Source organism: Nylanderia fulva, unplaced genomic scaffold (assembly GCF_048542155.1).
Source record: "Nylanderia fulva isolate GAGA-0341 unplaced genomic scaffold, ASM4854215v1 Scaffold4, whole genome shotgun sequence".
NCBI classification, from domain to species: domain Eukaryota; kingdom Metazoa; phylum Arthropoda; class Insecta; order Hymenoptera; family Formicidae; genus Nylanderia; species Nylanderia fulva.
Genome location: NW_028190476.1, coordinates 930,039 through 954,842, shown reverse-complemented (window position 1 = coordinate 954,842; position 24,804 = coordinate 930,039). Strand labels below are relative to the sequence as shown.

Here is a 24,804-nt window from a genome sequence, read left to right as displayed (position 1 = left end):
TCGGGTTCTTAACGCTATTTAAATTTCTTTTTCATTTTGTCATTGTTTATTATTTTGTTGCTGACTTTACAAATGGATTGTGTTCTCTTAAATTATTAGTGATAAAGCGTTTGTCAAACAGTTAACATTTGTTACACACGTTTGTTATTTCTACATTGTTCGTTAAAACGTCGTGGAAATGATTGCAATTTTAACTGAATTTTAGTCTTTATTACTCTTTTTACTAATCCGTATTTATATTCGACTTAGGTATCGTATTCATTGTTAGTGTTACTTTTATTTTTTAACTACACAGAAAAAACAGTATCCTTGAAAGAATGCAAATATGCTTTGATTCAAGTATATTTTATCCTTATAATAGCGCCAAATATAAATAATTTTGGAGAAAGGATAATTTATCCTTAAAACAAAGTGCAAAATATTCTTGGTTGAAGCTGAAATTTACTTATAAATATCGCAAGAACAAGTGACAAGTGAGCATCGGATATAAGCGGTACTTTCAAATATATATAATAATTTTTAGTTCAAATGTGACTAACAATAAGTTTGTTTTTACCATATGCGATTTTTAAAACAAAGTGCAAAATATTCTTGGTTGAAGCTGAAATTTACTTATAAATATCGCAAGAACAAGTGAGCATCGGATATAAGCGGTACTTTCAAATATATATAATAATTTTTAGTTCAAATGTGACTAACAATAAGTTTGTTTTTACCATATGCGATTTTTAAAACAAGAATATATCTTAAGGATAAAATATACCTCACACAAACTTATTTATTATTAAGGCAAATGAAAATTTGTGATTACAAAGAGCATTCTATGCTTAAATCAATCAAATAGCGTTCAAGAATAAAAATATACTTGAATCAAGGATTCCTTTTTTTCAGTGTATACTTGTGTATTTATTAAAAAAAAAATTTTTCGTTATTCGTAGATACTTGAAAAGGACCGCTCATTAGATATTTGTTTCAATTATTACTGGCGACCTTTTGAAAAATGTATTTATTTATTTTTTTTCACGCTTATAATTGCTTGCTTTTTTAATGGCACTTGCTTTAATGACGCTCGCGTAATATAAAGATCATAATCACACCACGCATCTCCACTTATGATCCAACATAAAGAAAACCGGTGCGGATCGCTACGTCAGCCATTGCACGGTGCATCGAGTCGGAAGATTGCATTTTCACGCGACCCACATTCCAGCGGCAAAAGTAAGTCGCTCCCTCCTTTCTGCCATCTCGCTCCCACTTAGTCTATCTTTCACGCCCACCCCCGGATTTCCTCGCGAAAAGTTTTCCAAGCAATCGCTAGAGTGGAGAATGCAGCGTTGAAGGAGCGTCGATTCTCGATTTTGTGAAGAGAGAGAGAGAGAGAGACAGAGATCGACATTCTTGCATAGCAGAGGCCCTTATCTTCCCTTAATGAACCTCCTCAGGAGTCGCTCGATGACGCTCGCGCATGTAATTCGCGAGACGTTGTGTATACAACCGGAGCCAGAGCATAACCCGACGCATCTGCATTAGTGCAATTCGAGTCGCAGAAACGACGACGATCGCTCGTTCGCTCTCTAAAGATATTTTCGTCGTCGCTGACAATCACAATCTCGATTTCTCTCTTCTTCTTTATTATACGCGCCCAACTTTTTATCTTCAAGAATAAAGTTTATTTTTACTTTTAATGAAATAGTCGACCCCTTGCGAAAATGTGTGCTTTAAATTTTAAATACAACGCGATAAATTTTAAATACTCTTGATGCTTTTTGATTTTTTTTTTTAATTTCTAGTAATCTCGTTTGACACGAAAAATTATTTTCATATCATTCACGTTTTCCTGCTCCGTCGACGCTTGTGAAATAAATACAATCGGTTTTGAAATCTCGTTAGTGTCCTTGTTGGACGTCAGTTGTTCGCCACTCAGCATCTCGCGGGAGCAGTAATTTCTGCCGTTACTTATAATACTCCGTGCGTTGTAACGGGGTACGCAGCCGGCACCTGGCTTCAGAACGCCGTGTAATAAAGTCCCATTATTACCTCCGTTATTGTTCTTAACACGATTATGCTCGCTCGAGCGCGCCCCGACTTCGGCTCCTACGCCCCCGAAAGCTCGGCGAAAAACAATAAATTGCAACCGGAACCCAGCCACAACTTCCGTTGTATCCGCCGCTTAAATCTTCTTCCCCCTTACTTTATAATACTTTTAAAATAGAGTCACACCGAGCCGCAAGTTGGAACGTAGTTAAAGATAATAATTTATACGAAAAGCTTCATAAAATGCTCCTTGTTCTGGCTTCGACAAATCTTAATTAAATTAATGGAGATCCCGGCAATGAGAGATCAGTCCGACAATATTGTTCTTTAATATTTTAGTGAAATAAAAAAAATATCCAATTTATATCTATAAAGGTGTAATATAATATATGTATGTAGAAAAAGTGACCTCGATACACAGATATAAAAGTACATGAATTTTTAAAGAAATGGAACAAATGAGAGAAAAATATCATGAAACCTAAAAACATTAAAAATTGTCACTATTAAAAGAAATTATATTTTTTTCTTTTTGAGCCAATATTATTTGTCAAAGTTAAATATTATCATCTTTAGCACACTTTTCACATTTTATTAGCCTTATTATATATTTGGATGTAATTTGTCAGAAATAAAATTTCGGTCGAGGTACAATACATTTTTTTTATAGCTCATCGATCGCGAAGTCGCATTTTTCGGTCATCCAATATAGTTCACTTTATCGCGAGGGTTTACTGGCAAAATCGACGCGATATAAACTCTGTCCGATGCGAGCTCGAGAAACTCGTGTTGCCGCCAACGAAAAAGAGTAGCGGCCGTGCGATGCGATTTCTTTGCCTGGTCATATTTCAATTCCGCGCGTCGGCGAGCGGAAAATTCGGCTCTCAGAAACCGAAGAAATGGCTAGATGATTTGTTACCGCGAAAAATCCTTCTGCTTTTTATTAGTCGGCGAGCGTCGCAGCGCAAGTAGATTAAACTGCTGGTATTTCGACACGAAACTTCCGACATAAGTACTGCTTTCTTTGTTTTACTTGTCGAAGTTGCGTATCTAAGACGACAGAAAATTATAATTATTATGATTATAATATTGTCTCGTTTAATATTTATTAAAGAACATAAAACCATTTTTTTATTACTTGCACTTTAGAAAAGTTTATTGACTTTTCTTTTCCTTACTCATAGATAAAAGAAAATAAAAATTTATATATGTATATAATTTTATTTTAATGGAACATTAAAAATATGGAATTTTTACTTTATTTCTTATGATTCTATACATAAAAGCTGATGATACTATTACACTTGTTTTATTTATAATTTACCTGTACTTTTTAATTAGTTGAGAATCTCGAAACAATTTGAAATAATTATAAGGTACAAAAATCATTTTCGATTATCAATGATATAAATTTTATCAGTCTCTATTTTAATCTTTTTTTTTTAATGAAATACATGTATAAAATTGATTGCATTCCAGTTTTTTGAACTCAAAGATATTTTGAAATATGAAAGTGCTTTCTAACAATATGTGACATAAAACTATTTGATTATGAAATGTAATCAAACAGTTTTACGTCACATATTGTTAGAAAGCACTTTTATATTTCAAAATATCTTTGAGTTCAAAAAACTGGAATGCAATCAATTTTATATCAAAGCAATAATTTGCATATTTCTTGCAAATATAATAGATAACATTATTAAACAGACTTATATACCATCATCAGTTATTGTGTAAAATCGCATTTATCGCTACTAATTGCAACCCAGACAGCATCAAGTCTAAAACAAGACATCACTAATAAATCTTTAAGACGGATTAAAAAATCTCATGATACGATATCAAAAAGACATCTTGTGCGCCAATTTTGGTGTTATCTGAGAAGTATTATGTTTACTGATAATTTTCCGAAAAAATACTAATCTATCTTAATAATTAAGGGGGATTAAATGGTGTCTGGAAAAATAAATTAAACCAATTCCATTTATGTTCATAATTAGATAATAAAATTCTCTATACTTTGGTATATATATATAACATAAGAACGAAGCGCGTTGATAATGACAGGATTAAGCTCGTAATTTATACTCGACAGCATCATTATTATCTATCCGGGGTCTTTCGGGCGGATTAATAATGCTGGAAAGTTAACGCAGCACAAGTCGCACCCGACGACGAACATTATTATGCTGCTCCTGCAGTAAGGGTAACATAAAAAGGGGCGGCCGCGGGGCGAAGCGGGATTGGGAACAACTGTTTCTCTTCCTTGCGTTTCTCGTCCGACAACAGCAGCACCGCCGCCGCCGGTTCTACTACTACCAACGCCATTACCATCACCACCCAACACTATCGTCGGTTCTGCCAAGTACGACGATCGCCCAACCTCGCGTTCAACCCCACGTCGTCGCCGAGGTAATTGCGTGTTTATCCGCTCGGCTTAATTACGTGTCCGCTTGTCCAGCTGCAGGTGGTAAATTCTGTCCGCCATTTTGCGGCACAGCATAACGTCCCGCGGATATTTTTCTTTAACGACGGCAACTTGATGATGGCAGCTTTGATGGGAATATGTTTGTTGACGAATTATTGGACTTGCTGCGATGAGGAAAGAGACATGTTGCTTAACAGTATATTCATTCTTAATTGTAAAGAGTGTCTGTGTGTTTATATCTCATAAATGTTTTATTAGCAAATTTTGTTGGTTTTGTGATGAATTTGTGATATAATATGTATGATTTGCATGTATATACAAATAATCAATGTTTTTGCATCATTATGTTTAATGGGAATTTAGTTAATTAGAGAGACATTTCAAGTCTTGAGGACGACTTGTTCTAAAATACGAAGAGAAAAGGGAGAAATGAAATTTTCCTATTACCATGTTTTGCAAATATTTTTGTAGTTAATCCGACATTTTTATATTATGTAAGCTTTTTTAAAAAATAGTTTATTTTATATACTGATTCCGACGTAAAATATACTTTTACATTGCTTAGTTTTAAATTGTTGCGATAATAGATTTTATTTTTAGAATAATACTACACATTTAATTGAATTAATCAAAAGTGCAATAATTAATAATAATAAAATATAAACACATTTTAAAAGCCATAAAAAGCTCACTCGAAACACTCGCTCTCTTTATTTTATTAATTTTTCCGGGAGAAGGAACATGCACGCATTTATATGGTATATGCATGTGCACACTGTTGACTCGTACATAGTGATTCACTTTTACGTGCAATGCAATTAGAACTACGATTGAAAATCATCCCCGAGACGTTCAAGAGTATTTTTCAAGAGCAACAATAAAAAAAGAGCGAAAAGCGTGTTTATACACGTCGCAAAAAAAATCAAGGAAAAGGAAAAGGAGAGCACCAACTCGTTCACGCGAGAGAAAATTTCTCGGTGTGGGATAATCGAGATACACAGGATGATAACAAGTATCGGACGAGTGCATGCGGTCCTTTCAGCGACGAAATAAGACGCTCTCCAAATTCGCTTGTGCAAGGACTTTTTTCCTCTTCCTCCAACTCCTCCTTCTCTGTTTCTCTTTCCCCTTCCGCTTTCAACGAATCTTAAAGCACTCGCCCCAATTTTTCGCTGAATGCCGAGACGTGTGAAAGCGTCTGACTTGCCTCGCCTTTTTCTCCTTCCTTCGGGAGACCTATCTCGCGAGCGAAACGAACATGGACGAATTCTCGCGCAAATTAGCGCAAACTGGTCAACATCAGTACATTTTCCTCTAAAAAATATCAATTTATCAAAATTAAAATAATTTCCTTACAATTTTCTTACATTAATTCGGATTATTTTTTATTAATTATAATATAGCCAATATATATAATATATATTATTATCGTTGAGTTTATATATAAAATACATTAATTAGGTATCTCTCTCAAAGTATTAATTTTATATCGCAAAAGCACTCAAGATACAAATATAATAGACATAGACTAATTAAACGCAACAATAAAGTCTTAATTTTGCGATTCTCTTTAGGCCTCGAAAAGCCGCATCTGCTGCTAAAGATATCGTTCCAAAAAGACTGACAGTCATTAAACGCGAGCACCGGGTCAGTTCTCAATGAGAGCGACAGGTGGAATAACAATTACGTAGAACGAGCTCATCAGTCGGAGGATTTAGCCTCTTCGAGTCGTTCAGCTGGTCGGTAGTTCTCTGTAATTGCGGCAATTATGTCGGGCTCGATCGAAGCCGTTGGCGCGAGATCTCGATTTTTCGCTAAGCGTACCGATGCGGCCGGTAAATTTCCACCGGACGTATTCCGTTTGTAATCTTCCGGCCAGAAATTAGTTTCCCGTCGGTCGACCTTATCGACATCCCAAAAAGGATTCTCTCGCAGGATCTCGGCGCGGCCGTCCTTCTAATTTCGGGGCTCTTTTCGCACGCTTCACCTTTTCTTTTTCTTTTCCTATCTCGAAGCGCGAAGTAAAGTTACGGTAGAGATAGCGAAGGGCAGACTCGCGAATATCATCAAAGATATTTTTTTAGAATTTTACAAAATCGTGCTATTATTAAAATCATGCTATTAAAGTTATTAAAGTTCAAAAAATATATGTAAAGAATGAGAGAATGACATATGAGATAGACGATATTTAAAAAGAATTGCAATTTAACAAATTGTGATACAATCTTTTTGTATAAATGATCGGAGATTCATGTATATTATCTGTACAAATTGCTATAATTAAACGAAATATTTTGTGCGCTAATATAATAAATAGTTTTTTATTCTTATCATTACAATTTTTTGCAATAATTCTTATACATATATTGTAATAAGCACAAAGATATATTTTTCTTGAATATATTAAAGAAATATCAATTAAATCGAATTAACGGACTATTAGTAAGTTTAAGAATAGGATGATTTTTTTGTAAGAATTATAAATTACGTAACACTGTTATACTGAGGAAGACCGCGTGCGGTTGAAACGTTTTTGTAATTTTAATATACTGTTTATGAAATAAATTTTAATTGGATACAACATCTTAAATATTGCTCGATAAGTTGGCCTTTTTCGAATACATTTGATATTAAAGAAAACTTTAATCGTTGACTGCAAGAATACCGAACATTAATGCAAACTCGACAATTGTACACATACATACCATATATATATTCATGTTAAAAATTTAAATACGCGCTCTTGAATGAAAAAAATGAAGAAATAATTTCTTCGTTCATCCTCTTCGCGTAAGACCCCGAAATTTCGCGATAAAGAGCTAATCCAGTCCGGGGATAATGTCCGGAATGCTGAGCGAAGCGTCGCGATGCACCGGCTGGTCGACCGAAAGCCAGCGTGCAGACATTGTCGTCGTCGTCGTTGTCGGGACGCTCGCCTCTGGAATTTCGTGTGCAGCATCGCGCTGCCGAAAAGGCCAGACAGTTATCGGACGATAACTCGTGGAGCGTCGCGGAGCGATAATAACCGTGGAGAAGGCAAGAGCCATGCCTCCGTTAAACGGCGGCACGGTCGGACATAAATCTTGGGAAAAACACGCGTGGCAAAATTGCCACGGGCCGACGTTGCACCCGGAAAATATGTCACCTTCCACCTTTACGTTCCCTTCGACTCTTCCTACCGCCCCTTTTCCTTCCACCCCCGGGTGCATCCGCTTTCCTTCGCACTCGCGCCCCGTCGTCCTTCACCGAACTTTGCTCCTTTTGCAGTCTTATATACTTTTCGAAACTGCCAGAGCTACCGCCATTTACCGCGGCGTTCTCGCGAGGCGTTGAATTACAGCGAACGACATCATTGCTTTTTATGAGATTTTTTTTTACGCGCCCACTCTTTCCTACATCTACCATTCTGGTTGAAATTTCGGGCAAAATCGAGAATGAGGAAGATTAGCTTTTCATGATAAAAGCGTACATTCTAAGGATTTTTGTTGCCCTCTCTGGGAATATTAATTTTCTTTCTTTTGAAACAAAGATTAGTTTTATATTTCTTTTATTTTTGCATTTGTAGAATTTATTATTAAAAACCTTTTTTACGTTTTATATATAATATATAATATCATCGAAAGACACAAGTTTCTTGGAGTTGAAAAAATTGCATTAAGTATTTGCATTTTTTTAAATGTAAAAGTTTTAAATTTTGCAAAGTTTCGATTTTTATATAAATATTTCTAACAATTTATTTCTTTGTATTTTTATCAAATTGATACATCTCTTTTATTGTTAGATCAAAATATTTTCAATAAAAAAGAATAGTACTGTGTATATTTGTTCTTTAATAAAAACATACATTGTTTTATAGTTTGATATTTTTCAAGGTTTTATTTCTAGATTTATACATTTTTGCGTAAAAAGAATAATAATATATCTTAATTACAAAACGTGAGAAACGTACTGAAACAATTTAAAATTTCAACAACTGTCTGTTACGGTACTTGGTACGTATTTTTAGAACAATCATTCCCGTTTTGCGCCCGAAGGGTTCTCATATTGGCATACGTAAGCCAGATTGCTATTTCTCTTTTGCGATTTTACACGCGTATGATCGCGGAAGATGAAATCGTCAGAGAATTCTCCAATGCATTACAATCTCGGCTAGCTATATTCATATGGCTGCTGGTTTCCGCAACAATTTAAAAATGATACCGGATTTTTATGGGACTTTTTATATTATTTTAAAATTACTTATATATCTTGCAGATATGCAAACTATTTCTGTTAAAGATTACTACTTCATTTACAAATAATTTTATTTCTGCTTTGTCGTTTAAAAGTGTTACATGATATTTTTCACTAAAATTCTATTGGATTCCTATTGGACTTTTTATATTATTTGAAGACAACTTATATCTTACAGATATGTAAATTATATTTCTGTTCAAGATTATACTACTTTATTTATAAGTAATATTATTTAGCAGCGTTTTATTGTTTAAAATTGTTACATGATATTTTTCACTGGAATTCTATTAGATTCCTATTAGACTTTTTATATTATTTAAATTGACAACTACTTATATGTTAGATATGCAAACTATATTTCTGTTAAAGATAAATTACTACTTCATTTGTAACTAATTTTATTTATTGTTTAAAATGATTACATGATATTTTTCACTAGAAAAAGAATCGAAGAATACGCTGTTTCCGACCTTGAAACGTAGAAGAGTCACAAAGAGCTATCGTTTCATCGATGCGAACCGCGCATCCACCTTGAAATACCCGTCGTAATATCAATCATCCGTAAAATAATCCGATAAGAAAGTTTGTCGGTGGGCAATTTGAAATTCGAAAACTCGATAAATCGTCGGTCTTCCTCCCACTTTTTCGATCTCTTTCTTTCGATGAAGTCTCTCTCTCTCTCTCTCTCGACCGGTGCACGCTGACCCGACATATGGAGGAGAGAGAGTACTGCAATGCAGTCGCCCGCCGACGTGAGCATGTATTCAGGAATAGCTAGGCACGAGAGTCAGACGTAACAGGGAAACAAGCGCGGCTCGAGGCTTCTGGCGCAATGACATATCAAAATCAAAAGTGATCGAGTAGAATAAATTTCTTTCAATTTTATGTTTCATAAATATATCTTGTGATGCAAAATCACAACTAAGCATGAAAATTGTTTAATAATCCAATGAAAAATATATACCTTTAGTTATTCACGTTTAGATTCAATCTGCATTCTTTTTTCAATTAATATTAATTTTCTCTGCTTTTGTTTTTCTTCTTTTTTTTAATAGAATACACATATGTATATTTGAACGTTATATGAGAACGCTTATTTAACTTAAATTTACGCCATTGCTTGGCAAACTTATATATATTGTTTTAGAACGATTCTTGAACTTATATAGAGGAAGTTTTCATAGGAAAATCTTGGAACGTCGAAAAGAGGCATCGCTGAGCTGGCTCGGAATGATGATCCTCGATGCCGGTCGGCGAGCTACAACTCCCTCGCGATAAGACATGATTTAAATCTACAATCCCTTCAAGCCACTCTTCTTACAACTCTCCAACGAGTCGCGCACGTATGCACTTGGACATGCATAGCGCATATGCAGTCGTGTTCAAAATGCGCAGCGTCTGTGACAGAAATCTGGAATTAATGTCGCCGTTTCCAGCTGACGTGACAATTACGTTCGTTTCACGCTTTTATACAGCACATTTTTTTCACGAAATTAAAAAATTTATTCTGCTAACTGATTTTATTAAGCTTCTTTTAAATTTTTTTTTAATTTTATCAAATGGGAGATCGAATTAATATTTGCTCAGACTATTTATGACGTGTCAAAGCGAAATCTATTTAATCATTTGCTATCTAAAATTATCTACGGAACTGGGGATATTAAATATCGTTAAATATACTTTAGCTTAATATTATTGATTTTTCATATAATAAATTTTCTTTTAATAAAAAATTAATAAAAATGACATTTATTTTATGTGCATGTAATATAAAAATGTTCATGCATAAAAATTAACTACTAGAATTATAATAAGTTGATAAAATATGAAAGAACGGTATTTAAGATACGAATATAGATTAATTTGATTGGCATAATTGGTATCAATAAAAAATAGAAATCGAATGGGTCATATAATGGCGTATTTCTCGTATGAAAAAAGAACATTCTAAAAAAAATATACAGAAAAGAGGATTATAAATATTTACTAAGCGAATGTTCCCATGATACACATCTATATGTCATAACTTAATCAAACGGATCGTTATAATTATCTATCGCGTATTGCAGTATTATTCTCGGAAATCCGCGGTCGAAAATCGTCATTTATATCATGCAGGCTGAGAGGGCGAATCGAAATGGTGTGCGAGCGAGCGCATAAACGACTGGATTCGATGCTACACGTAGGCCGCGGATACGTGCACTATCGGGATCTCGCAGTACAGCTGCTCGACGATCAGGGTCTTGTGCGGTAACATAGGTGGCCGACGTAGATAACTCGGGGCGACTGGTAATGCGCGCCCGCACACACAGTTAGGGTTAAGGGCTCGCCAATAGCGGCCGACGACAATCACCCTCTTTGCGGTGTGCTACGGCTGCCGGATATCGCTTGCCGTCACATAATGTCACCCTCTCTCACGAAGCGCGCACCGTACGGTAGAATGGCACAACGCAGAAATGAACTTGCCAAATGTGAATCCGCCGCAACTACAATTAATCACATTGCGCACGTAATGCATCAATTCTTGGAACAGATATGTTCGATAATTGGCTATTAATTTCTCTCTCGTATCTAACTTTGTTATGATGACCTAACGTTCGAGCTTCTCTATTCGCGCATAAATTACTCACATCAGGGAAATTTAGATATAGGAGGTATTTGACACTTTAATAGCTGAACTTTTAAACAATCAATATATATAATGCAATTATAATTTCAATATTGATTTGATATATTAAATACTTCTTATTTTAGAAAGTTTATCAAGATTCGGAATAACAGACGGATAAAGAAAACTTACTTCCTACTTAACGTCAACTTTATTTTAATATGATTTTAATCGATAGATTAGATGAAAGATTAAAGTTAAAAATTTATGTAAAAATTTATAGCGTTACCTTTGACCTAATAATAAGAAAAAAAACATGATTGCGTCGACTCACATTTAACGTGATGTAGAAATTATGCAATAGTCTGTATGTGAAACTGTATATCGCTTGTACTATGTACGCGATGTGGCTTTCTCGTGACTTTGCACTTGACGTTGTTCGTGTCAACGGCTTCCAACTCACGATATCCTCTCGCATATATGCTTGCGTGATAATCCAGCCATTTTTCTCTAGTTTACAATCTGAAATTAAGGATTTTCTCTATCTTAATCCTCTCCCGTAGACCAATTAAATTGTAGAAAAAATATTTTTTATGAAATATAAATAAAACAGTAATATATATGCTAAGTGAAGAACTTTTCCAATTTTTCTTCTTGACAACTTTCTTAAATTGTTTTTTGTTATTATAGTATATAAATGTATATATTGTAAATTTATATATTGATATATTATATTAAAAAAAAAAAGATAAATAAATAATTTTTGTTATGCAATTAATAGAGATAAAATTTTTCGCAGTAGTGGCACAACCGTGTTAATAAAACATGTCTTCATTATTAAAACATTTGTTTAAGGTACATGCTTGAAACTAGCTGCGATATAACGCGTAAGAACGCACCTAACCACCGTGTGAAATGCACGCCGCGATAATTTTGCTCTGGAGTAGAGGCCGTATAATTTGCTTTATGCAGAATACCATCTCGTCGTGACTTGGCGTTTGACGATGTTTACACGATAATAAGCGGCATGCGTTGTACTTATGCGTGCAATTTGTCTGTCTACTATATAATCCCGCTTTCTTCGAATACTTCATATACACACGTTGTTATAATTCTAGTGTGACAATTTAGAAATAATGGAGAAACGTCATTTTAGAAATAATGGAGAATCCTCGTTTTTCATCGATAAAATATACACAAAATGCAGCGGAAAACTGCATCTTCTTTATTTGAAAAAACTTCTTTCATATCAACAATTTTTCTCAGGGTAATATAATTTTAATTTGTAAAAACTTAAATAATTATATCTTTAATTTAAAATCACATCTTTATTAAGTTCCATTAAAATTAATTAAAAAAGATATTTTGCTATTTACTGGCTGTTTTAGAAATTAGTTTATTACAAAATAAAATTATTACATTTATAAAATTATACAATATTTATAATTTAATTTTAAAAATTTCATTTTTCTTAATTAAAAATTTTAGAAATTTAATTTAATTTTAATTAGACTAAATTATGAGAAATTAGGTTTAAATTTCATTAAAGAATAATTTATATAAATTGCTTGCACAAAAAAGTTATTATACATCGTCAAATACCTCGTAAATTTTAAACTTTATGCAAACAGCGTTTAATATAAAACGTGAATAAATACTCGCGAAATTTCACACAGTTACTCAAACGCAAAATTCTCAATCTTATGAATATGTTTACGGCCGCATTCTTAGAAAGTCGCAACCCCCACGGAATTTACACTTCCTCTTTCTAGCCGCTTACTGATTCTAAGATCGACCTCTGCCGCTCGCGAAAATAGTGAAAAACGGCCACGGCACAATGGCATCTCCGCAGAATGAGGGCTCTGGCAATTCGGTTTGCATTATGGTGAACATCAATCGTGCCGACCTCGCGCGAGATGAATGTTTAGCGCCGCGCCGGGCATCTTCGTCTTCTGGTTGCGCTTTAGAGCGAGATGTAAGAAACGGGGTTAGATCGCTGAGCGAAATTTAAATCTCTTGCTGCTAAGACCGGAACACGATATATGCAGAGTCTTCCAAACTCCAGCAAAATACACTTCAAACTACAGATATTTTAGTAAAATCATAAATAAAAGTTTCTTTGAAATATTACAGATTAATTATATAACTTTTAAATTATAAAGAGAGATTTAAACATTTACAGATAATGCATATTTTATATTTATCGTGAGATGTGCAATATCTTTTTTTTTATTTTAAATGCTAGACAAAGTTTAAGCTTTTCTTTAGAATCAGCCACATTTAGTATTTATTTTTCAAACTCGATTATAAAAACTGTGTTAAATTCTGAAAAAGAAGTGACAATTTGCATCATATAATGTAAAAGTATGATATTTTTTATTCGAAACTTGTGCGCCTACTTAGATCTTCACCATGCATTTATATATACATATGTTTGTGCCCCTATGTGCGTTTGCCTCAACTTTTCATATCTCATCAGAATGTCAATCTTCAGAAGATGCGCTGTAACCGAAAGTAAACTCTTTCGGGCCGAGAAGTGGAGTAGGTCGACGTTTTTCGAGCGCGGAAAGTTACGCAAGAGCCCTTCGACATTCTCGCTCTCGCTGCATGGTGTATGCATCTCAAGGCCGCGTAAATCTCGACGGCGAAGGCGCAGGTGTATGCATATATTCGCAGAATGCGGTGTATGTACATATACAGTACCCTCCATAAGTTTGGAAACACCTTACATTTTACAGTTAAACAATCGTATGGCAGCGATCTGTGTAATATTGTTGTATCAATAAATCGTAAAATATTTATCGTAAATAACATTTTTATTTATGACAGATCGCTGCCATGCGATTGTTTAACTGTAAAATGTAAGGTGTTTCCAAACTTGTAAAGGGTACTGTATGCAATAAATAACAAATGTCCATTTAGAAGACTGTTTTCTGTTATCACGATTAATAATATTTCAAATAATATACTGATAAAAACATTCCATTAAGTTTATATTCTTGCATGTTACGAATATCTAATTAAAGAATATTTCTTTAGAGAGTTTTTCTCTTAAATTAAGAAGGACCATTTTGACAGATCTGTGCAGATTTTGTGTATAAATAAATCATAAAATAAACATAAAATATTTAAATGACATTTTTATTTATAACAAAACGCTGCCATGCAATTCTTTAACTGTCAAATGTAAGGTGTTTCCAAACTTATGGAGGGTACTGTATGCAATAAATAACAAATGTCCATTTAGAAGACTGTTTTCTGTTATCACGATTAATAATATTTCAAATAATATACTGATAAAAACATTCCATTAAGTTTATATTCTTGCATGTTACGAATATCTTTTTAAAGATAGAGACTGTTTTCTGTTATCACGATTAATAATATTTCAAATAATATACTGATAAAAACATTCTATTAAGTTTATATTCTTGCATGTTACGAATATCTAATTAAAGAATATTTCTTTAGAGAGTTTTTCTCTTAAATTAAGAGGACCGTTTGACAGATCTGTGCAGATTTTGTGTATAAATAAATCATAAAATAAACATAAAATATTTAAATGACATTTTTATTTATAACAGATCGCTGCCATGCAATTCTTTAACTGTCAAATGTAAGGTGTTTCCAAACTTATGGAGAGTACTGTATGCAATAAATAACAAATGTCCATTTAGAAGACTGTTTTCTGTTATCATGATTAATAATATTTCAAATAATATACTGATAAAAACATTCCATTAAGTTTATATTCTTGCATGTTACGAATATCTAATTAAAGAATATTTCTTTAGAGAGTTTTTTTCTTAAATTAAGAGGACCGTTTGACAGATCTGTGCAGATTTTGTGTATAAATAAATCATAAAATAAACATAAAATATTTAAATGACATTTTTATTTATAACAAAACGCTGCCATGCAATTCTTTAACTGTCAAATGTAAGGTAATTTCCAAACTTATGAAGGGTACTGTATACATATACACGTAGGCACGAGCGCACTCGCGAATCAATAAGGAGGAGATGCACATACATATACGCACGCACACAAACATACATACATACACATAAGTTCACCCGCGTTCTTAAGCACCTATTTATGTCACGAGTACTCGCGTGCATCCTACATCGGCTTTTCTATTTGCGACGTCTCCTTTGCGCAACACACCCTCGCATCCGAATGTCAAGGTCGACGCGAGGGTAATTATCCTGTCCGGAGTTGGCAGGATGTACGATCGCATTCCGCTCTTATCGATAGATCGCACGATGGAACACGTGTCGCCGACACTTCCGTCAAAGTGCCGCAGGTGAGGATGATGAGGGGAGATCTGGGAACGATATTTGAACGAAACACACAGCGATGTGGTCAAATCAATTTACTATACCAATTGTGTTGGTGTATAATAGACACACATATTATTAGGATAATTGATTTTCTTCATTTATACAATTAGGAGATAAATATCGAAATATGAAAAATATCATTGTGGAAGATTTCGACGCAAATAAATATTCATTAAAGCGTTGTTAAACATGTGTATATTAAAGTTGTAGAATTTATTTCCATGATCAATCTTGTTAGTCAAAATAATGTATAGATAATCTGCGATGAATCTGAGATACTCTAATGTGAATTAGATATTTATATAGTGAATGAAGCATCTAGGTAGAGTGAGAACGCGTCATAAGTTTTATTCGTTTCTTCAAAAACGAGAGGATTATATCATATTATGTACATATATTCTTGACTAACAATAAGTCTGATTTTTGTCCTATAAGAGGATGCGGATTATATATCAAGAAATTTAATCTTTTCTAATGCGCGGTTGTGATCTCGTTTCTATAAACACAAATAAAGCTCTTTTTAGATCTATATTTTTGCATTCTTTTCTTTTAGCTTCAAAAATTTATTTTCATCTTTTTAGCTCTTTATTTTTCTTAATTTTTGGAATCGCGAGAAAATATTGGATTATTAATACTAGATTATTATTATATTATAAGATACTATTTTTCTGATAAATATATAAAATAATATAGAATTTCTTATCTCGGTAAGTAGAAGCAATTCATTTAATATGAATGAGATATAAATAAAAATAATGTGCTCTTTTATTGGCTCTATATTTCTTCCACTTAAAGTGTAAAGTAAATACAAGAGCTTTAAAAATATACACACGAGTTTCTGTCTCTTCGCAAAACGATTTCAAATTTCACGATTTCTACAGAATTAGGTCTCTGATTGCAGTATTGTTACAACCTATGCATAAATTCATTATTATTCATATTTGAAATTATCTATTTTCCGTACAGTATAAGTTAAACCAAAATACGCAATCGCATTTAAAGTACCAAACTTTGCTTATTAAACAAACGCATGGAAAATTTTCTATTACGATATATCGCATTGCTGCATCGTGATTGCAAATAATAATTAAAAACAAAAGAAAAGCCAAGCACGCAATTATAAATACAAATGATTTTGCATGTTAATTTTGAATAATTTATGCAGTCAATTTTTCCACCTAAACATAAGAAAAAAAATGTTCTCCAACTAAATTTAAAAAGATGCATTTTACATTAAATATAAAATTTTTCAACGTTCTCTATATCAATTGCAATAATCAATTTAATAACAACGAAAAGATATAAATTTAGCTAATGAGCTTTATATTTAAGTGATAGTACTATCTTCTGTCAAAATTGATTTTTATTAAATATACGGCGCTATTAATCCTATTATGTTCGTATATTATGTTTTATACGTTTATCGTGAAGTTGCTAGTAATGGGCATTATATTCAATATTAACGACGATCAGTCGACTTATTATTAATCAATATAGACACAAAAGATATTTCAATTAATAATAAAAAATGCGAAATTGACCACATTTTCCAAAATGAACTCATCAAAATTATTTACTTTTTATATTGAAATAATAACAATTAAAGCTTGAAACGTAAATAAATGCACGCATATATAAAAATCGACGTTTACTTCTCATTCGCGAAAAGCAATACAAATTCTTTCAGTTGTGAGTAACGCGAGCCGTGTTGCTCGAAAAATCGAACGTTTCTCTGCAAAGTACGACGCGCAATTTGTGCGATGCGAGAGCGATGCACTTGTCGCTAAATGTTAGCCGTCAGCCGGTTCGCAAGCGCGATAAATTCCGCTGTGCCGTTCCGTTCCGCTATTTTCTCCCGGCGGGTTTCTCGACGGCGCGGGGCGTCGGTGTCAGCATCGGCGTCGCTGCTCCGGAATAAAGTATCCAATAGAATCGCTAATCCGCCTGCAAACACGCTCGATATTGGGCCACCTGTTTGCTCCGACCGCAATGTTTGCGCTCTGGCGCCAGGACCTGATCGGTGAACCGATATTTTTCCACCATGCGCCTCTGTAATATACATCGAATCGGTAAGCTAGAGAAATGTGAGCGAACCAAGTATCCGATATGAAATTTGCAAAGATGATAAACCAGCTGCATATCATATTTAATTATAAAATATTAAAAATAACGTAGATTAAGAAAAATCATATATTTATGATTATAATTTAAAAATATGTAATGTGGTAAGAAAATAAGATGAGAAAAGAAATAAAATAGCGAAAATAATTTAGTATTTAAAATATCTATCGACATTGCATCTAGCTCAAAAATTAAAATTTTCCTGAAATATATTTAAAGCATATTTTCTTGAAAATGAGAAAAGAAATTTCATCTCTAAGGTTTGAATATATCATTTCTGTATTTTTTTATATTTTTAAATTAAAGTATTTAAATTAATCGCAGAATCTATAGATAAATAAAAATTTAAGAAATTATTTGTTTTTCTTTTTACTCTTTAGTGATAAAATTGCCAAGAATATATTCTCTATAAATCCACGTGTTATTCGTATAATCATATAGAAATTCTACAATTGTAATCAGGGTAAATAGAAGTACTTCATAGAGAGAGACAAGCCGGATTTAATCAAAGCGACAGTGCTTGACATCGATCAAATCGATTCCTTGCACATCAGCGCGCTGTCAAGGAAATAGGACGACAAGATTTTCAATATCTCATCCTTCTATCTCTCTCTTGTTACTAATCTTGCACATTACGTTTTTTAAGTAGATGGACTTATGCAATGATGTATATTGTTCATCTACATCGAACAGTCATAATTTATCTAGATATCTCGCGTAGCTTTCTTCATTGTTTCAAATTAATCAAATTATATTAATTATTTTTCTCGCTCTGCGGTTTTGCAAATTTATATCCTTTTGCGTTTTCCTCGATCGGAAGAAAGCAGATTTTATTCTACAGGTATTCTAATTTATAATTTATTCTGATATTGTTGTCGGAAAAAATTAAGGATATTACATGAAATAAGATATACATTAATTGCATTCGACGAAAAATTGATCTGACTAATTATATTGCAATTGCAAAATTAAATATTTCGAAAGAAATAATTTCTAAATCGTTTACAAAATAACAATTATCTTTTTATTAAATTTATTAAATTTTTAGTCCAAGTTATTCTAAAATACACATACATGTAAGTGATTTCTTTTTAGTATTATGTATCGCTTTAAATATTACAATTTAGTTCATTTATTCACGTTGCTTGCATTTTTCATAATTTGAAAGTTAAAATTGATTCTCTAAAAAACACGACATTTCTTAGATTCACGCAATTATACCTAATTAAATTAAACAGAGAATTAAGATTGCGAATTTAACAGCATTAGAGAGAGAGAGAAAAAATCAATATTGCGATACGCGCGAAAAAATGACGTGATACTTGCTAGAAAAGGATCTCAAACCTGCATTGCACGCGCGGCGGATATGCTCGCGATGCAGATAAAGTGTGGCAGTGATGAGGGACGCACAGGGGATTGAGCTGACATTACGTTCGGCCCCATTGGATCCGGACAACGGCGTGCATTCGACAGTCGATCTTTTGATCGATCGCCCATAGAAACGCGAGCGTTTAATCCGGCAGCAAGCAATTCCCGCTGACAACATTCGTGCCGTCCGTTCCTTTCGGTCGAGGAACAAATATCTCTGCCAGCTTTTGTATACCGTTGAAATGCGCTCACGCAAAATGTTACCGTGTACCCATAAACGAGAATGGGAAGAACAGTGTGATCAGAGAGAATCGTGGAGAATTTTCCACGATAGAGTGTTGCTTTCATTGAAGCTGTTATAACTTGTCAAATCTTGTACACTCGAAACAAGTAACAAACGAATGAATGGCTCGTCGTTGATTTTTTCATAGAAACCTTTTCAATAATTTTAGCTTTGTTATTTTAGTATCGCTCTAATTAATCGTGTTGCATATTTTCGATAAACTTCGCGCGGCATCAATAATTCCCCGAATTGATGCCTTCCTTGCTTTTAATTGGTATATTGCAACGCAGAATATACTACAGAGTGACGATTAAAATGCAAACGATTAAGAACTGAAGATACGCTATTACTGGCAAGACAGCAAGAACTATATACTTCCGCTCGCGTCGAGGATGCAATCTCTCCCATTGAGCGAAGAGTGCTCGTGCATTGTTGTTAAGCGCGTATCCTCAATGCAAATCACTTCTCATTATTTTCTTGCTAAGAATTATCCTCGAAAAATGAAACGGAAAATAATAATCACAGAAAAAGAAAAAGATAGATAAAAATTTTAATGTCGCGTAATGACAACTGATCAATTTGATGTAAACAATGCTTTATTTAACTTTCTTTGTCTCTTGTAACAAATATCTATGATTAGAAATTTGGAAAAACTACAAACGTACAAAAGACTACTATCTGCAACATAAATGTTATTTTCAAAAATAATGTTACATATATTAAATTTAATATATTTTTCTCTCACACTCTCCGATATAATGTGTAATTTTCAATTATTGCAAGAATCGACGAACTAATCGAACACTAATCGAATACATTGGTCTGATCGCAACTTGCGCCATATAGCGATGTCATTATTGTTCACCAGACATTGTGATGTTATAGGATTCACAGCGATATTGTAAGCAGGCAATGGCAGCAATAAGCAATATGTCCACTGATGGACCTAATTCTGATTAGTCCTTTGTCACTTGAGACCAATATTGACACAACTCAGTCTCTCTCGCGCATCAGTAATACACTTCGAGTATCTAAGAGAGTATCTAGAAGGCTCAATGCTTGCTGTTTACGACAAAATTTTAAACTTCAACAATTGTACATTAATTATCTATCCAAGATTTGCTTCTTACAAGAAAAGAAATAATTAATATAATTTATAAATAGCTCATTATAAATTCTGCGTACACAGTAAGGGATAATATTTATTATATATAAACATTTTGAAACTAGTTTGTAATTTTTCCCTAAAATTATTACTTCGTGAATTGAACTGTAACTTTTACTGTGACTTCGCATAATTGAAGTACGATTCACAAGCATGTAATTTCATTATATTTATCGATTCCTCTATTGCATAATATATCAAACAAATATACATATTTATCAAGATATACGCTATGCTCCAACATTGAATGCTTTAAACTCAATTTCAATTCATTTGATTGTAACTCGACTAAACTCGTCAAAACTTGGATTATATCTAATACGCGAAACACTATATAAAGATTATGTTGGTGTGGTTTCAACACATCATCGAGTTTCCACCAACGCGTATATATTTTACGCAAGCCCCAGTATTACGACTCTCCACTTCCTCCTCGAACATCTTCCAGTGGACTAGATTCTCTCACAGTATTTGCAAACCCGGATGTATGTTCCGTGGTATGCAGCTTCTATTTATCCAGAAATTCCCCGCGGTAAAACCTAGTCTGACAAACTATGGGTACATCGTCTATGCACCCTCCGTTAGCCATATTACATTTGATGCACTTCAATTTTAGGCGCACCTCGATGTATGTACGCAAGCCACGAGTTAAATTGCACGTGATATGTTAAACCGCGCGAAAATCTTGCGAATATATTTAGATGATTTTAGATATCTAGATAATATGATATCAAATTGAGAGAGAGAGAGAGAGAGAAAGAACGATGAGTATAAAAAAGTGAAATAAATTCAAAGCGATGCATCACGCAAAAGCAATATCAAATTCCGATAAAAATATTTGAGAAAAATATTAAAATGTTTCTAAAAATAGTTTATATTTATTTTGACAAATCCGTTCACCGTATATATTTTTATAATATTCAACAATGACTTTTCTATTTCGTGTGTATCATTCAACTTTGCATTGCTTTGTTGTACACAAAACGATTTCCGACGGAATAGAGCGCATGAAATCGGAGCGAGATGCAATCACTATCGTACGACGTCACTAGGATATGGAGAGGTCGGACGCTACTCGAAACGTAACTATAACTACACGTGTATGAGCGTGTACGTGTGCGTATGTGTAGCTGAGTGTGCTGTTGAACACGCATGCACACATACATGTGTCGGATTTCGACACGGTCACCGAGCCAAGTGTTTCCGCCACTCGTTTTCCTGCGAGCAAGAGGCAGAAAGCGAAGAAAGTGGAGAAGATGGAACGCTGGGTAACGCTTCGGAAATCGGTTCTCCATATATATCGGGTGCTCTAAATAAAGTTCCGGTAATTTGATTCTTGCTAGCATAAATTTAAAGCTACTAACGATTTTGTATTGACATCATGAAAATTACTTTTTATTTTATTAAACAAAAGTAACATGTCAATACAATTTTATTTCAACTGAAATAACAGGTATTTTATTTTAGTTCAAGTTGAAATATAATTATGTCCCCATCTAATTTACAATATAAACCTTGATTTTATTTTTTGTTAAAATAAAAAGTACGTCCGATTGCACTTTATTTATCAGGTATTTTCAGTTGATCAAAACCAAAATAAAATTTCACACTTTATTTTCAATCGATTTAAGTGATATTTAAGTGAGATTTCTTTCTATTTTATGACATACGTTGGTCATCCTATTTACAATTTCTAAAAAAGATGGGATTTAAGAGACCAGTAATTCTGGTTGACGTCAATGTGTACATTGGATTTAATAATTTAATTCCCGGGGTTATGTGCGCGCATAAAGAGAGATTACACAAAAAAATCGTCCCATTTTCTTCCGAGACATTCCGTAAATATCGATGCAGCGTATATAATTCTTCGACGTTGATATAAACAATCAAATACTCGATACTCGTAAATGTACCGAAATTTTTTCTATCTTGAAGAATGCGAGAGAGAATTGAGAGGCGAATAAAGATTGGGGGAAGGAAAATCGGCCTCTATATTGTACCGCGAGTTGCATGAGCACCAAACCTCGGCGATCTCCTCCATACTGCCCTTCTTTTATTTTATCCGCTCCTTTTGTTCCAGCTACCCCTTTTATTTCGCCGCCGTTCGGATATCCCAAGAAATGGGTTTTCCGAGAAACGGAAAGGGAGCCGGGTTTCCCCCCAGGAATGGCGAAGTATGAAATAGTAAGGAGATGCAGTCACCGTCGCAAAACGTCAGTCGGATATTGGGGTCGAGATTACTCGACGTATATACGCATATACGTGTGCATACGTGTGTATTGCTATCCTAGTTCCTGTACCTCGCGCGTTATCAGGATGTATTAGTGAATCTTCAAATATGAAAGTTTGATAGCTCGAATATTTCTGATGATTCCATCGCGCGGCTCGGTGCCATCTTTGGCGATCGTCCAATCGAAGCTGGCTGCTTTTATTTGTTCCAACTTGAGAGACTAAAAATTTCACAAAGTTGCTGCATCCACGAATTTCCGATATTTCGCGACAAGCCGCGACAATTTTCGAATGTCCACATTGTCAAATTGCTGAACGGCGAAATTGCTATATTGTATAAATTGTCACGCTGCCAAAATCATTTGTAAAGTTTAAGTATTTATCGAATTTGCAATTTTTTCTTAATTTAATCATGATGATATAATATCAAATGTCATTTAATATTTTCAAAGCTTTCTGAATTCTCAAATCTTCGTAGTGCTAAACTTCTTACTTTTCAATTTGCAAAGTATTTAAAACGTATAATTTGCATTTCTAAATCGAGCATTTTAAAGATCAATATTCTAAAATGTTTACTTAATTGAAAAATTGACAAACTGATAATTTTTCAAGATAAACCCATCGAATGTATAATTTTCGGCAATATTTGACAATCTGACGATTTTAACAGGTGATAGATATTAATTTGAAATCTCTAAACTTTTAAAATAATGAAATTTTTGTTAGTAAAATTAATATATATGTAAATAAAATTTTTTTATTAATTTCAGAAATTATTATTTAAAACTTTGTTTATTATAGCTATTATTAGTACATATATAAAAAGTGAACAATATTATCACTATACAATATGATCAAATAAATTAAAAGTTCAAGAATACTATAGATACATTTAGTTTATATTCATGTTATATAAAATTGTCGTTGCACAACTATGTCAATGGCTACATTAAGTTCGATCAAATGACGCGAAACCTTTACCGAGGTCATGACTCTAGACAGAAATCTACGACCAATCGATGACCTGTCGCCTCTGTGACATTAAATATTACGAGACAATCGCGTTCGCGTATTTATTCTTCAGTCTGCCTCGAAATATCCTTGATGACATTTTATGTATCTGCGGTCACAACTGCGCTATCGACTATCTCGTTCTATCGATACGGGGTTTTATCGTGATATGTTTTTTATACAATGGATTTGCATACATTAGAATTCTGTTTTTACATGAGTTGATATTGCTGCATGTCATCGTTTCAATGGCGCTGCATAAATTCTTATTACAGTTTGAATTTTCTATCTTGAAAATATAGTATAAGATCAATTTCTTATATAGAGAAATCTATAGAAATCAGTATGTCGTACATGAATTTATATATGTATACCATTCTTATTGACATGCATAATGTTTTAAAACTAAAGTTATATGACTTTTTAAAGTGGATCATATTATGTTAATGCTATCTACCTTGTCGTTTTCACAAATAGTATTAGAGAGGTTTTTTAATACATTATATAAATTATTCACACATACACACAAATTGAAAAATACTTTTTAATTATGAGTAAATATATTGTAATATTATATTAAATATCATAAAAATGTAATATGTTTAATATAGATATTAGGATGGTCCTTACTTTCAATCAAAATTTAATATTTAATATTTGAATATGTATATATATATATATATATATATATATATATATATATATATAGTTTTATATAATTTAATCGAATATAATTACGTGCGCGAAGCAAAGTTATATTATTCTTTAATAATAAAATATTAAAAATGACAATGCATGCGTAAAAATTATTGCAGTGCATGCATAGAAATACATTAATTAATTATGCAATGCATAAATATTAAATATTTAGATCTTTAACAGAAAATGCGAACAAAGAATAAAATGTTTTATAAGAATCTTTCGATCAAATACCTGTGCTTTCATTAGACTCACGCGTCTTCATATATCCGCCAC

General features: G+C 33.2%; 1 protein-coding gene across 3 annotated transcripts in view; it reads left to right on the top strand.

Annotated features, from left to right (window-relative positions):
- The window catches only part of Gfrl (Glial cell line-derived neurotrophic family receptor-like), a 305,673-nt gene that overhangs the window by 184,375 nt on the left and 96,494 nt on the right, over positions 1 to 24,804 (top strand). The window lies entirely within an intron of this gene.